Here is a 15,899-nt window from a genome sequence, read left to right on the forward strand (position 1 = left end):
CACATCCCCGCAGCATCCATCTCCCCTGGGGGCCGGGATTGGCCCCACTGAATCAAGAAAACAAGGCCCTGCATGAATGAAGGTCACGAGGCTGGCAAGCAGCAGAGGCATCTGGAATCTTGTTCCTACAAACACAGGGCCCGGCTGTCTTGGATCTTTGAGCACCCAGGGAGGGCACTTCCTGTTGCCGGCTGCCATGGTTTCAGCTGTCTGGTGCCTGACCTTTCTAGAAGATGGTAATGATGAGAGTTGTGACTGCAAAGCCTCTAGCCAACAACTGAGAAGAGCTACACTCTGAGGTCCGGAAGGTCTGTGCATCTTCTGGTCCATTTTACACATGAGACAATAGGGGCAGGGAGGGGCCGCATTTGAGGGCACTGCGGCACCATGGAGGGCTTCCGAAAGATCTCTCTAGTGAAAGCTGGAGGGAGAAAGTACAGGCAGAAGGAGCAAACAGCAGGCCAGACTAAGTTCCATGACAGCAGAAACCATGTTTTTGTTTTTTGCTGCTGTATCCCCGGTACCCAGCACGTCAAAGGCATTGAATTAAAACCTACTGAATGGCCGGGCATGGTGGCTCATGTCTGTAATCCCATCACTTTGGGAAGCCAAGGTGGGGAGATCACCTGAGGTCACGAGTTCAAGTTCGGCCTGGCCAACATGGCGAAACCCCATCTCTACTACAAATATGAACATTAGCCAGGCGTGGTGGCGGGAGCCTGTAATCCCAACTACTTGGGAGGCTGAGGCAGGAGAATCACTTGAACCCAGAAGGCAGAGGTTGCAGTGAGCTGAGATTGCACCATTGCTCTCCAGCCTGGGCGACAGAGCGAGACTCCATCTCAAAAAATAAATAAATAAATAAATAAATAAAATCTATTGAATGCGTGTGTTGAGTGAGTCTGTTACAGCTGCCTAGGAGAGGATGCAAAAGGCTGAGGGAATTCAAGCACTGTTAGCACTTGGCATTCCTTTCTCTGTGCAAATGTAATTAGACACCCTACCTTCACACCAAAAATTAGAGCATTCCACCATGCTGGTTAAAAACTCCTTGTGTGACTCAAATGCATATTATTCCATTCTGCGGCTGGACTGGATTTAGCTCATCTCCTAATCTTGACATTGCAGGTATTTCCAGCATATTGCTTAAAAGCATTAGGCAGTGAGGATGATGGGGAGGCAGCAAGTGGACTGGACTCTGGAGACGCTGTAAGCCTTCACAGTGCAGCCCCCCAACTTATTAGCTGTGTGATTGTAAGTTACTTAACCAGTCTGTGCCTGAGTTTCATCATCCGTAAAAAAGGGAAATGACAGCAGCTGGCTGCCAGGGAGGCTGTGGGGTGAAATCTATGTGTGTGGGGTTGTTAGGAAGGCGTTAAGAGCCACAGCCAGCCCTGCGAGAGTGCTCACAAACACTCCCCCAGCCCCAGGACTCCTGAGCTCAGCTGATTCCTGAGAATGCAGTCCCTGATGTGGGATCACAGGTCAGCCTGCAGAACTTCAAGGAAAGTGCCTTTGAAAACCCCAGCAGAACCAAGAAGAACAAAGTTCTTTAGCCCTATTCCCTGAGCCCAAGCACAAGGACTCAGAGGATCCAGAAGACAAGTAAATTCACTGTACTATGGAGCACCAGGATTCCCACCGCCAACTCCCCTTGTGGCCAGCTCACCCGGCAGGCAGCAGGTAAGAGAAGGCACTCTCACTGACACTGCAGCTTGCAAACCGGGCACAGAACCAGAGCACGTCCAGGAGCTGACGCTCCAGCCCCTGGGCTGCACCCCACTTATCTAGGGCTTGCATTTTATTTTAAAGTCGTAACTTTGCATTATTTTTCCTTAAAGAAAACTCCCAAATTGTATAAGCTTCAGGACCCAAAGAACTAGAACTGCACCTAAACATACCACTGATTTATTAATTGATCTGTTTCTCCCATTAAATTATTATCATCGACCAGTTATGGTGGCTCATTCCTGAAATCCCAACACTTTAGGAGGCTGAGGCTGGGGAATTGCTTGAGCCCAGTAGTTTCAGACCAGCCTGAGCGGCACAGCAAAACACCATCTCTACAAAACTTAGCCAGGCATGGTGGAGCACACTCGTATTCCAGCAACTCAGGAGGCTGAGGCAGGAGGATCGCTTGAGTCTGGAAGGTCAAGGCTGCAGTGAGTTGTGATGGCACAACTGCACTCCAGCCTGGGCACCAGAGTGAGACCCTGTCTCAAAATAAATAAATAAATAAAATAAGGAAACAAGTTATTAACATCTTGAGGACATAGCTCTCATCTTACTCTGTTTTACCTCCAGTGCTCAGTCAAGTGCCAGTGAGCTGGAAGGCACTCAGTAAGTATTTACTAAATGAATGAATGAATAAGAAGAAAGGAAAAACAGCCTGAATGAGAAGCTCCCTCCCTCTTCATTTCACTCATGCCACTTGGATCCATCCTTAAAGTCACCCTCTACACATTAATCCGCTAATCCTTCTCTCCCCATCAGCCTTTCAGATACTCCAGAGTGCTCCCAAGTCTCCTCTCCCCTCCCACCCCAAACAACCCCTGTTTCTGCCACTGCTGCTCTTAAAGGTTATCAGCAACGGAAATTCCAACAGCTCCTTGCTGCTGCCCATCAGAATATTGAATGACTGCCAGGATGTCCTCTTATCTAGTCAGAGTGCCCTGGCCTGCAGTTGGTCTCTGGGCCAGCTGATAACATATTTTGTTGTTGGAGGAAATGCTTTAGCTCCAATGGAGAGTGTCCACCCATGTGACACTGCCCAGAAGGAAAACAGGCCTGGTTCTCTGAGGGGAGGCCACAGCCCCCTGAAGAAGACTGAATCAGTCCCTGTGTATCCTTTGATCAACAGCCCCTGCTCTCCTTCTCACCTCCCTATTTGCTCTTTCCTGTCCGTCATGTGACTTGGTTCTAGAAACATTTCCTGGAAGAGACACTGCTTGACCACCACACCCATGCTATGCCCTGCCCTGGGACCACCTGCCCCTGCCCACACCATATATATATAGACTGTGTATCTCTTCCTCTTTCTCACCCCTAGCTAGGATCTTTGTCTGATTAGAGCAGTGCCTGGCACAGAAGAAGCTCAGAAATGTTTGTCAATGCCTGCCTGAAACCAACATTTATCTGGTGCACATTCTGCATGTTTGCTGGGAGCTGGAGACACAAACGTGTTTAAGTTAAGGCCTCCACACTGAAGCAGCTCTCCCAGGAAACCACCCTGCAAAAGAACAAATGCTCCCTCTGCAGAGAGGCCCAGTTCTGTAATCACACCCTCAACCTGATCAAGGTCTTCACAAGGACAGGACAGCAGTCCTGCATCCCCCACAGAAACTCTCACTCCCACATGCAACTCACACACCACCACGTGCATCTACACACACCTCCTAACAGAACTCCATCTGAGAGATGCAGACCATATACATGGTCCACATGTTTTGGCTGGCCTACACTGTGAGGGCCAGACACTGCTGTCAGCAGGGACAAATGCTTACCCGGGCTTCTGTTCTAGTTTCTGTCCTGAGACGGAGGTTTCTCCCTAGGCCTTTTGATCAAAAGCCGAGGGACAAACAGGTGCTTGCTATAAGCTTACCGCTTTACCAGCTGTATAATCTGCACAAGTTAATTAGCTTTTCAGGGTCTTGGTTTGCTCATCTGTACTTGGGCCACTGAGTTGATGTCAGAAGTAACAGCAAGGGAAGGGGTCTGAAACTGGGCCTGAACATGGTTTAATAAATGCAGTTGGTGGCAACGTTGACAGTGAGAGTAGAATGACTGTCAGCATCATTCAGATAGACATGAATTTCCAGAATGTCCTAGCATCATTAATGTGAACCTATGGTGATTTTAATAGATAGATAAGTCAATTTGAAAATGATCTGAATGATGTGTGGATATACATGTGGATGTGGTTATGTATGTATATAAAGGTGGGTGTCTGTGTGATACACCACACACACACGCACACACACACACACAGACACACACATCCCAGTTATGTCTGCTCAGAGGGCCTAGAGGCAATGCTACCCCAGGAACAATGAGCACACCTAGTGGCTAGATCTTGGTTTCTAAACACCATTTTCCATGGAAAGGAACCAGTGCTCCTATGTTGATTCCACCACTGAGGTGAGGAGAGTAGAAGATGAGGCTAGAATACCTTGCTGTGACAACAAGGCAGCAAGTGCTCAAATGATGATGGAGAAATGTTAGAGACACAGGAGCCAGGCCCTAGTGGACAGATTTGGGGCAATGTAAATGTCAAAATAACTAATGATCACAAAAGACTGCAACCTATTGAATAAAGTTAAAATCCATGAGTCCACAAATATAAAGAAAGGAAGGGCCGGGCATGGTGGCTTACGCCTGTATTCCCAGAACTTTGGGAGGCCAAGGCAGGCAGATCACTTGAGGTCAAGAGCTGGAGACCAGCCTGGCCAACGTGGTGAAACCCCATCTCTACTAAAAATACAAAAATTAGCTGGGCATGGTGGTGCATGCCCATAATCCCAGATGCTCAGGAGGCTGAGGCAAGAAAACTGCTTGAACCTGGGAGACAGAGGTTGCAGTGCGCAAAGATCAAGATTGCACCACTGCACTCCAGCCTGGGTGAGAGTGACTCCTCCATCTCAAACAAACAAAAAAAAAAAAAAAAAAAAGATGAACAGAGGAAGAAAATTTCTTCTTTATAGTAGGAAACCAACTAATAAATGAAAAAGAAACAGTGAAATTAGAAAAATCACCAATTGGCAACTATGATAATAATAAATCTATTCAGGCAAGAATCACGAAAAGATGCTAAAACTAATGACTGACAGACTGAGGACTAATCAGAAATCTACACAATCTCAGAAGTTCTCCCCATGAGATGCTTATTAATTGCAAAGGTGAAACAATAACTTTGCGGTGGAGACACCTGGAAGACTCCACCTTAACTGAGAGCTCCAAGCTATCATCACCAGTAATGGGAGACAGCCACACCAGTGCCTCTTGATAGAATACACTGAAAACGACACATCAGCTCTGGGCTAGTCCTGCTAACCTAATCAGGAGGAAACATCACAAAAGCCAAAATTGAGTGCATTCTATCAAATAACTGGCCTGAACTTGTCAAAAAGGTTAACGTGCTGAAATACAAGATTAAGAAAGTTTTCCAAGAAAGACACATGCCAACTGGCTTTTCTTTTGCCATGAAGGAATTTAGCGGGGGCAACTGATGAAATCTGAATAAGAAATCAGAAGGTTAGATAATAGTCAAATTAATGTTAAGTTTCTGACTTAGAAAGTTGTATTCTAAGATACAAGTTTCTGATTTCAGGAAAAAATATAGAAAAAAAAGAAAAAATGAACATAATAAAATGCAAACATTTGAAAACCTGGACGAAGGGGGTCCAGGAATTTGTTGGCTGTTCTTATAACTTTTCTATAAATTTGCATTTATATAAAAATAAAACAATTGAAAAAAATTAAAAATGGAAACGAATGCTCTGGGTTCATGAGATTGAGAAAAAAATCAATATATTACTTAGTGCATTGTATGTGCCAATAATTTAAAGCTATAATAATTATTATTAGTAATAATAATTATTAGTAGAACATGCACCTGGCACATAATAAGCTGGAAATGGACAAAAATATTATCACTGTTAACATCATCATCATCATTCTTGATATGCTTGATTCTAATAAAGAACTAAAAAATTAATACTATTATTTGTGTTACTTATAATTACTTCGTATCTGCATTAAACTCCATTGTTTGAAGGTTCGTTATAGAAATGCCTGTTTAAAAGGCATACAGCACTCCTCTGTAATGGTGAGGTGCTTGAAGACCAACCAAAAGAAACAGGCAGGGGGCCATTTTCAAATCTAGATGTGCAGAATACATATCAATTAGATCTTTTCTCGTCAATGGAGTCTCTACTTTGTTCTTGCTTGTGCTTGGGTAACCCAAAGATAAGAAAGCCCAATTTCTAAATGCCAAATCTGGGGCCTTTGCCCAGACCTGCTGGCCATCTAGAGTCTCTTCTCTGTTCCTTCTTGGGTCCCTTCCACACAAACTGTGCATCTCAATGATCAGCCCTTTTTATTCCCACTTGCATTGGCTTATGCACCAAGCAGAACCTCCTGCCATGCCCCTAGTCTTGTCCCATCTAAGATGGTGAGCTAGCTCAAGGTCCAAGGCTCTCCCCAACCTGTCTATTGTATAGAACTGGCTGTGTTTAGCACAATTCTGAGATGTGGTATGTTCCCAAGCATCATTACTTTGTTCAACATGTTCTTTCAAAGTAAACCTATGACCATAACCAGGAACCATACTGTCTTTTGTCTCCATTCTTCCTCATTCTTCTAAGACTCACACATGCCACATCTTCAGCTCATTTTCTTCCTCTCCTTGTTTTTTATCGCTCTTGCCCATATAGTTACCCCTTGGGAACATAGAAGCCATTGTTTCTTCCCCTTTAGAGGAGGCCCCACACAGCCCCTGAACTACCTGTGACACCAGAAGGGCTCAAGCTCACATCCATATCTACTTGTATAAATAAAAATAATAAACCCCATGGCCCAAGTGGATTTGTTTTACATGGAGTCACATACAGAGACCAGAAGATGGCTCCCAAAGAAATTTTAAAAGTTACTCCATTCTTATACTAGAGAGAGAGAGTGAGAGAGTGAGCACGAGAGAGAGAGAGAGGTCCTTGCCAATAATCATATAGAAAACAGCTACACACACTCACAGACATCAGCCTTCCTTCTTCTTCTACAATGATTGCAATTATGCCCAAGATGGGTTAGAGACCAGCAGAGTGAAGTGACACATCCAGGGTGATCTCAATTTTTCTCAAGCTAACTCTGTACTGATAAAAATGTCCTCTTTCTACACTACCCATGGGTACCCATAAGCAACATGTGGCTACTAAGCACATGAACTGTGATGTGACTGAGGCCTGAATTTTTCATATTATTTCATTTTAATTAAAATTTCAATATCCCCATATGGAGTGGCTCTGTGTGGATAGCTCAGCTGCAGACCAGAGGTTGCAACACCTTTTCTGTTAAGGACCAGGGAACAAATATGTCAGGCTTTGCAACCACATGGTCTCTATGGTAATGACTCAACTGGGTTGCTGCGGTGTGAAAACAGCCATACATGACACCTGAACAAAGGAGCATGGTGGGGCGCCAGCGAAGCTTTATTTACAAAGGCAGGCTGGGCCAGGCTTGTCCTGTAGGCCACAGTTTGCTGATGCTTGCTCTAGGACACACCAGAGTATCATGCCAGGCCTTTGTCAGGATGACATCAAAGGAGATTCTGAATCCAGGTTTTTACTTACCAGTGTTCATGAGAGCTCAGAAAGCTCTCCATTTAAGAAAAAGAAAGGCTGCTAGATACTAACAGTCTGCATATTTCTCCTGAGGGACACTGTATTCCCCTTCCATGAGAACTCCTCTTAATGGCACGTTTCTGGGCAAGCAGGACATGTTTCAGACATCAAGAAATAGGACAATATCTTCCACATCCTCCATGGAACATAATCAATGGAAAACAAAACAAAACAGAAAAGACAGCACATCTCACTTGTGCTGCAGACAGATTAGTCATTTACCTCCATAGGCTGAGTGACCGTCCATCTCTGGTCCCCAAATGGAATTGTCCTGATCCAAGCTCAACGCATTTGCTCACAGCAGCTCTTGGGGGTGTTAATTTCCTCTCACTGACATTTCCAGTTCAGGAAGATGAAATCTGAAAATGGAACCAACTGGAAGAGAAGAGGAGAAAAGTTTAAGTCAGTTTTGACAATTAGTCCATCCTCTGCCTTTTTAGGATGACTCAAGATAATGAAAAGATATTCACCCACTTATTCCACTCACTCACCCAATTATTTATATAGCACCATCTGTTAAACAAACACCTATTCTGTTCCAGGCACAGAGCCACACACCAGGACAGGAAGGTGAGTAACTCACAACTGCTCTCCGCAGGGAGTTCAGACTGGGAGAAAACAGAAAAATACACAGACAATTCAGGACAATGTAATATAGGCGGCTTGGGTGCCTGTAATCCCAGCACTTTGGGAGACCAACGCAGGCAGATCACTTGAGGTCAGGAGTTCATGACCAGCCTGGCCAACATGGTGAAACCCCATCTCTACTAAAAATACAGAAATTAGCTGGGCATGGTGGCGCACACCTGTAGTCTCAGCTACTTGGGAGGCTGAGGCAGGAGAATTTCTTGAACCTGGGAGGTGGAGGTTACAGTGAGCCGAGATCACACCACTGCACTCCAGCCAGGGACACAAAGAAGGACTCCATTAAAAAAAAAAAAAAAAAAGGACAAATGACCAACTCCGTCTAGAAGAAGAATTTGAACAGGAGATGATATTTTTAGCTGCTCCCTAAACAAAGCACTAATGAGGTGCTGTTTAGTAAAAATGCAAAACATGGGGAAAGGAAAAATAAATATGTAAGATATGAATGTGAAAGTGTGACATCGGGGTTAGGATAAATCAGGCTGAGGCCAGATAGGAAACGGTTTCTGAAGACTTCATCTGGCACGGCGCGGTGGCTCATGCCTGTAATCCCAGCACTTTGGGAGGCCAAGGTGGGCGGATCACTTGAGGTCAGGAGTTTGAAACCAGCCTGGCCAACATGGTGAAATCTCATCTCTACTAAAAACACAAAAGTTAGCCAAGTGTGGTGGCACATGGCACATGCCCATAGTCCCAGAGACTCAGGAATCTGAGGCAGGAGAATTGCTTGAACCTGAGAGACGAGGTTGCAGTGAGCTGAGATCACACCACTGCACTCCAGCCTGGGCAACAGTGAGACTCCGTCTCATGAAAAAAAAAAAAAAAAAAGACGACTTCATCTGACAGGAAGAATAGCATAGAAACCCTCAACTCTTAACCACTGCTGTAGAAATGGCCCCAATTTGTTCAGGCCACCTGCACGCACACTCTGCAGTATGGCTTTGCCTACCCCCAGCATGAGGGAGAATCGAAGTTTGGCTACGAGACTTGCTTTAGCCAATGGCACAATAGAAAAGGTGACACAAATAAAGGCTGTAAAAGTGCTTATACCTAAAAGTTTCTCTCCCTTGCTGCTGGGAATCTTTTTTTTTTTTTTTTTTTTGAGATGGGTCTCACTCAGTTGGCCAGGGCTGGAGGGGCCGTGGCATGACAACCACTCACTGCAGCCTTGACCTCCCAGGCTCAAGTGATCCTCCCTCTAAGCCTCCTGAGTAGCTGGAACTACAGGCTCGTGCTACCACACTAGGCTAATTATTTTTATTTTTTGTAGGGTCTTGCTATGTTGCCATGGCCGGTCTTGAGCTCCCGGGCATGAGCCACCATGCCCAGCTGCTGCTGGAAATCATTCTGCTGCCACCTTAGCAAGCCTGAGGTAGCCCCCTGGAGGATAACAGACAATGTGTGGAGAGAGGCTGAGCCATCCCAGCTCAGCCCCGAGATGTGTGGATGCGCCAGCACAGGCAATCAGCCTAACACAAACTGTGCAGACCAGATCATCCACCCACAGAAATCATAAATGTCTGTTTTTAGGCACCGGGGTTTGGGGCTGTTTGTTATACAGAGAAAGCTGACTGATACAACCACTGAGGTTTCTTTATACCGCTGGCAATGGTGATGCATGAGGATAAACTTGTGTGTTAGGAAGAAAGTTCAGCCCCTGTCGAGTTGGTGATTATGAAGAGATAACGAGGGCCAGAAGGCAGGGCCCTGGGCAAAAGGAAGAGTGAGAGATTCAAGAGCTCTTTTAGAGGGAGAAACAACAGCATTTAGTGACTGTCTAAGCCCAGAGTTGTCTAAAGGCATTTGCCTGGTTCTGGAAACCATGTGTGGTGTTGACTATAAACAGATTCTATTTGGCACCTGCTGATGGGGGCAGGATGTTTACATAGAAGATAATGAACGTGACCAGAGTCAGCACAGTTAGGGGTGAGGGTCCAGGAAAGCCACAGGAACGAAACTCTTTCTTTTCAGAAATGAGAATTAAGGCACGATGCTCACTGCCACAGCCTCCTAGCCAGTCTTAAAATAGCCATTGCCTCTAATGCCAACTCCCTCTCTTGGCAGCAGGCAGGGGGATCCCTGTAAATTGTAACTCAGGCCTCCCTCCCTTGCATCACTGGTTCACACCTTCCCCATTCCCTCTGTACTTTCTACTCCCCCTTCAGATTTCAGTGTAAACACCACTTCACAGAGACATCTTCGCTGACTCTGGGGACAAGGCTGGGCACCGCCCCTCGATATTTTCAGTGTTCCCTGCCTTCCTACAAAGCATTATCGCCAACATGTGAACTCCATAAGGGCAAGGGTATGTCTGCCCTACATACCACTGTGCCCTCACCACCCAGCACACCACTTGGCATGTGGGAGAAAGTCTATTCCTATTTCTTGAATGAGAGGGTGACCAAAACAATACAGGTATCACACTTCTAAGATGTTTTCTTGGACACACCCCCTTCCAAACTTGAAGCTGGGTTAGGGCCTTACCTGGGAGCACCCATGGCTTCATTCATGTTCCTTCATTCGTTCTCTCATTTAGCAAGAATTTACTAAGCACCAGGCATCACCTCAATCCTACTGTTGGTTGCTCTCACTAGACCAAGCCTTCAGAGGTGGGGAAGGGGAGCTGTATTTTACTTGTCACTAGATTTCCCCACTCTCACCCCCACTGGCTATCATATGGGTGTAGGAGGCACTAAATAATGACCAGTGAATCCATGAATAAATGAGTGAACAGCCAGATAAATCTCAGAGAATCCATCAGGATGTGGCTGATTTATAACTCTGCAGAAGCTCATTACTGAGTTTGAGCCTTACGTATGTTACATCTTACTAAATAGTTGAGAATCCTTGTAATGTAAAAACCTGCATGTATATATGCCTATATCAGGATATATACTGCAACTGTTCTATGCCATAAGATATAAGGCGGTAATCTATGAATCAGATTAAATATGGAGCCCTGCTCTGAATGAAGCCTCTGATTCCACAGCCTGGCACCTGTGGCCAACTGTGATCTTCAATTAAAGCCTAAGACTCTTCATGAAGCAACGCATAACATCTTGAACCAATTCTTTCATTGGTCTTAAGTTGGCTTTGAAAAAAATAAGTTGGCAATGGCATTGGATTCCAAATTCCAACTGACAAGTTTGCAACCTGGAGGCTTATCTTAAAAACTAGAACTCGTCAGGCGCAGTGGCTCACGCCTGTAATCCCAACACTTTGGGAGGCTGAGGTGGGCAAATCACCTGAGGTCAGAAGTTCAAGACTAACCTGACCAACATGGAGAAACCCCGTCTCTACTAAAAATACAAAATTAGCCAGGCGTGGTGGTGCATGCCTGTAATCCCAGCTACTCAGGAGGCTGAGGCAGGAGAATCGCTTGAACCCGGGAGGCAGAGGTTGTGGTGAGCCGAGATCGTGCCATTGCACTCCAGCCTGGGCAACAAGAGTGAAACTCCATCTTAAAAAACAAAAACAAAAACAAACAAACAAATAAAACTAGAAATGCACCCCATGTGGGGCTCACCTTTTGCAGCCTCAGTTTCTCAGCTTCTCTAATACAGCACTGGGGTGTTAAATGCAGAGAAAAGGCAATTATTCCACTGTCTTTCTGCCTCAGATCCCAGGAACAACCTGATGAGCTCCTTAGACTTTCCTTGCCTTTTGGTTTTAACAGGAGCCCTGGAAATCTTTTCTAAAAGCCATGTCCCAGTTCTCTTCTCATTCGTGCTCTGCTGTCATGCCTCTTTCTATATTGAGTCCCTATTTCCCCACCCTTCCAAGATTGCTTCCAATTAAGAGCAACAACTAAACTCTTACCGCTGAAACATCTGTGAAGCGTGTTCATACACACGAGCCATACAAGAAAGACAAATCAGAAAGTGTCCCCATTTTTGGAGAAGTTCAGAAAAGCTCATGTGACTCTCCAAGACCACAAATGAGGAAACCAAGGCCCAGAGAAGTGGCTCCTCCATGACACAGCTAGAGAGCTGTGCAGCTGGACAGTGGGCAGAGGGCCTTAGACCTAGGGTTCAGTGTTCTTCCCAATACCAGGCGAATTACTATCGTCCTATTCCAGCCCATTCATCCCTTTCATTTCCATCCATCCAACTGGTAGCCACTAGCACCAATCTAGGAGCTAAGCAGGGAAATGCTGGGCTTAAACCAAGAGACTCGGAATCAAGAAAAATGTCTACCTTCTCCAGCTAGAGCACAGATTAGGACAAATTCCACTCAAACAAATCATGGTTATGTTCTCATTCCTCCTGTTCTGAACCCATAAATCATTATTTCTTGGCCCATATTCGCGCTTCCACCATCCACAGCCCCCTCATGCCACCTGAGGCTCCTTTCTACTGTATAATATAATACAATAACTCTCATAAGAGAGTGTATTCTCCAATTTTGTGTCTTCTTGAAGTACAGCAGCAAACTAGAAGTAAAGCTGGATACCACTCCTGGAGGAGCAGGGCTAGTTTGCTTAATAAATCATAGCTTTTCCTCTCCATGCAAACAATCATCTGGATAACTGTTAGCACTGGGTCTGGCTGAATACTATTGCTGCATTTTTAAATTATAGGGATCTTTTCTGAGGCCTGCGGGCATGACATGTTCCATCCAAAACAGTGTGGCCTGCTTCTAGGTGTGCCCCTAGGGGACACTGGTCAAGTAAAGCTGTGTGGTTTTAGAAAAACAGCCTTTCGGTAACTCACGCCTATAATCCCAACACTTTGGGAGGCCGAGGCAGGTGGATCACGAGGTCAAGAGATCAAGACTATCCTGGCCAACATGGTGAAACCCCGTCTCTACTAAAAATACAAAAATTAGCTAGGTGTGATGGTGTGCACCTGTAGTCCCAGCTACTCAGGAGGCTGAGGTAGGAGAATCACTTGAACCCAGGAGGCAGAGGTTGCAGTGAGCTGAGATCATGCCACTGCACTCCAGCCTGGCAACAAAGTGAGGAAAAGAGAGAGAGAGAGAGAGAAAGAGAGAGAGAGAGAGAGAGAGGAGAGAGAGAGAGAGAGAGAGAGAGAGAGACAGAAAGAAAGAAAGAAAGAAAGAAAGAAAGAAAGAAAGAAAGAAAGAAAGAAAGAAAGAAAGAAAGAAAGAAGGAAAGAAAGAAAGAGAAAGAAAGAAAGAAAAAGAAAGAAAGAGAAAGAAAGCAAGCCAGGCTTTCTCTGAGTTTTACTTTACTCATTGGTAAAATGGAACTGTCTCTGCTTCAACTACTTTGCAGGGCTCTGCTAAGAAGTAAGTGAATACAAAACAACATGAAATCACTTTGATACTGGTAGTAGCAATAACAGATAACACTTAAACTAGCATTTTAACAGATAACATTTTTTAAGTACTTATGGGCATTTGCTAAACTAAGCCCTTTATACTCAAAAGCTCAGTTAATCTTCACAATGGTCCTTGGATGTGTGTACTATGATTTTCATCATTTTGAAGGTGAGTAAATGGAGGCTTGAGGAGATTAAGTAATTTGCTCAAGGTCATATGACTGATAAAGGCTGGAGCCTGAATGATTAACTAATTCCTAACTCTACTCTATTGTAAAGTCTGGGACTAACACAGTTTACTTCCCATCAGTATTTACTGAGCCTTAGACTGGGCTGGGCCAAACACTGTGTTCTGCCCTGCTGGGGACAACAGTACACTTTTGAGCTCTGCCCTAGAAAAGCCCACTGCAAGGGGAGAGAGAACACAGGTCCATCAGCAAGGAACCACACCACTCTGTGTCCAGGGCAGGCTCATGAATGTGCAAGTAGGTGGTTTCTTCATCTAGATTCCCATCCGGGACATGACACTGATGGAAAAGGAGATCAAGACTGAGACAGTCTAGCTAGATCAGTTCACAAATGGGACAAGTTGCCCCGGAAGTAGGAAAGTGCAAGAGCAGACACAGAAGCTGAGTGAGGAATGGTGAGACGACCTAAAAACATCTGGTGTGAGTGCTGGAAGGCCCTCAGCAGAGACGTTGGCGGGGCTGCATGTCGAGAACCAGGTTTACGGGCAGAAATTCTGGGTGTGTGAACCAGGAATGACATGGCTCATGCCAGAGTGTGAGCAAACTAAGCAGGGAAGCTCAGAGGGTGGGTCCCCTTTGGGTACGGTAGCATCTCCCTCTGTGGAGACCCAGGGACTCCGGAGGCCAACTCGGCTGATCTGAAAGTAAAAGTGAGAAGAACTTTGGGCAGGAAGCACATGTACTTGTTAGACTAGGAAAGCTGTTCTCACTTATAACCTCTCTCTCTGAAATGGGCTCAACACATGGGATCCCTCATAATGAAGTGCCTTTCTGAATTTGAAGGCTAACCACTGAGGTCTGGCTGCTTCGCTAGAAGAGCTATTATCATCAACAATAGCAACCATGGGTTAAGTATGGACAACGAGGCCAACAGCACACAAAGCATCTCATGTGCATGATTTCATTCAAGCTTCACAGCAGTCCTCTGGGGCTTGTAGTTTTACCCCCATTTCACAGATGTGGAAATTAAGATTCTGAAAGAGTATAATTTGCCCAGGGCCACACAGCTAGAAATTGGCAGAGATGAGACTCAAAGCCAGGTCTGTCTTGAACACAATAGCCCTTTGTGCTCAAAGGGATATTGAGTTCAAATGCAGAGACAGTGCCAGGGTTGACATGACCTTGAAGCACACGCTATCCAACCCCCAGTGCACCCGCCTGTTTGCATAAAAAGCCCTCCCTGCTCCACTCTGCTCTGCTGTTAACAGCTCGCAGCACCACATAAGTGGCCATAAGCAGATTCACTGGGGCCAGAACGTAAGCAGAACTGAGACAATCAACTTCCGGCTCTCTCCACCTTCAACCCCAGGATGAGTTCCTGTACCCCAGTATCCAAACCCCTAGATCCCAGCTCCTGTTTCACCAGCCTTGCCCGTGTGCCTCTGGAAGCCTCAGTTTCCTCATCTGTAATGTGGAAATGCTGATGATGATGGTCACAAAGAAGACAGATGAGGAAGAGCCTCACTTTGCCTGCTGTTCATAAGGGACAAACACAATAATGATTTGGCCAATGGCTATGCCATCGACTGACCAGGGTCTTGGACAAGTTATCTCATCACTCAGTACCTATGTCTCCTCTGTTGATGATGGGGATAATAAAAGCCCCTGACCTCATAGGGTTATGAAAATGAATTAGAAAATGTACACAGGAGCTCAGAACAGTGCCTGGTATGCTTGTTGAGAAGTGATAGTGAGTATCTTTCTGTTATCATCATTTGAGGGCACTTAGTAAGGCATGGAGCACCAGGAAACATCAGTTGTGATTAGGATCATGCAGTGAAAGGTCCACAGGCAACCTGTGCCACCTTTGGGAATCTATCTTAGGACTAAATTAGAGATGGCCAACAGCCTGGATACCAGGTTCCTAGAACAAAGTTTGCAACATAGGTTGCGGAAATCTAAGAGGCCTCTCAGTGAGGGTCCAGAAGGATCCAGTGAGCAGGGTGCTAAGGGGGCCAGGAGGAAGGGACACAAGGGAGAAGAGTACAGGGAGGTGTCTGGGGCCTTATTGCTTCTGCAGACTTCATGCACTGAGCCCCTGGAACTGGGGCCCTTCGACAAGATCCACCCAATCAGGGCTGTACAGCGGCTTCTGATTCTTATCAAAGGTGGAGGATTTCTGTCTTTAGGGAATAGGACCGCTCCTCATTGTTGAGCTCCTACTACGTACCAGGCACTTTTCCAAAATTTAATTTCACAACCATGAGCATGAGTCAAATTCTAGTCCCATTTTTCAGAGTCTGCAATCACCTGCCCAAAGTCACCAGGCTACTCTGGAAGACATCTGAATGCACATGACCATCTGCTGCTCTCCAGCTGCCCCAACCCCA

General features: G+C 45.6%; 1 protein-coding gene across 2 annotated transcripts in view; it reads right to left on the reverse strand.

Moving 5' to 3' along the window:
• The window catches only part of ST3GAL1 (ST3 beta-galactoside alpha-2,3-sialyltransferase 1), a 116,516-nt gene that overhangs the window by 82,893 nt on the left and 17,724 nt on the right, over window positions 1-15,899 (reverse strand). Inside the window, exons 1-2 of one of the 2 annotated variants that reach the window (XM_063669096.1) lie at window positions 7,886-8,002; window positions 7,617-7,769 (exon numbers count right to left, since the gene is read on the reverse strand). The gene's annotated coding sequence lies outside the window, so the exon portion shown is untranslated. Of the gene's footprint in view, window positions 1-7,616; window positions 7,770-7,885; window positions 8,003-15,899 lie in introns of those variants that run through there. The other variant, XM_054498153.2, reaches the window with a different exon arrangement.

This window comes from Pongo pygmaeus, chromosome 7 (genome assembly GCF_028885625.2).
Source record: "Pongo pygmaeus isolate AG05252 chromosome 7, NHGRI_mPonPyg2-v2.0_pri, whole genome shotgun sequence".
NCBI classification, from domain to species: Eukaryota; Metazoa; Chordata; class Mammalia; order Primates; family Hominidae; genus Pongo; species Pongo pygmaeus.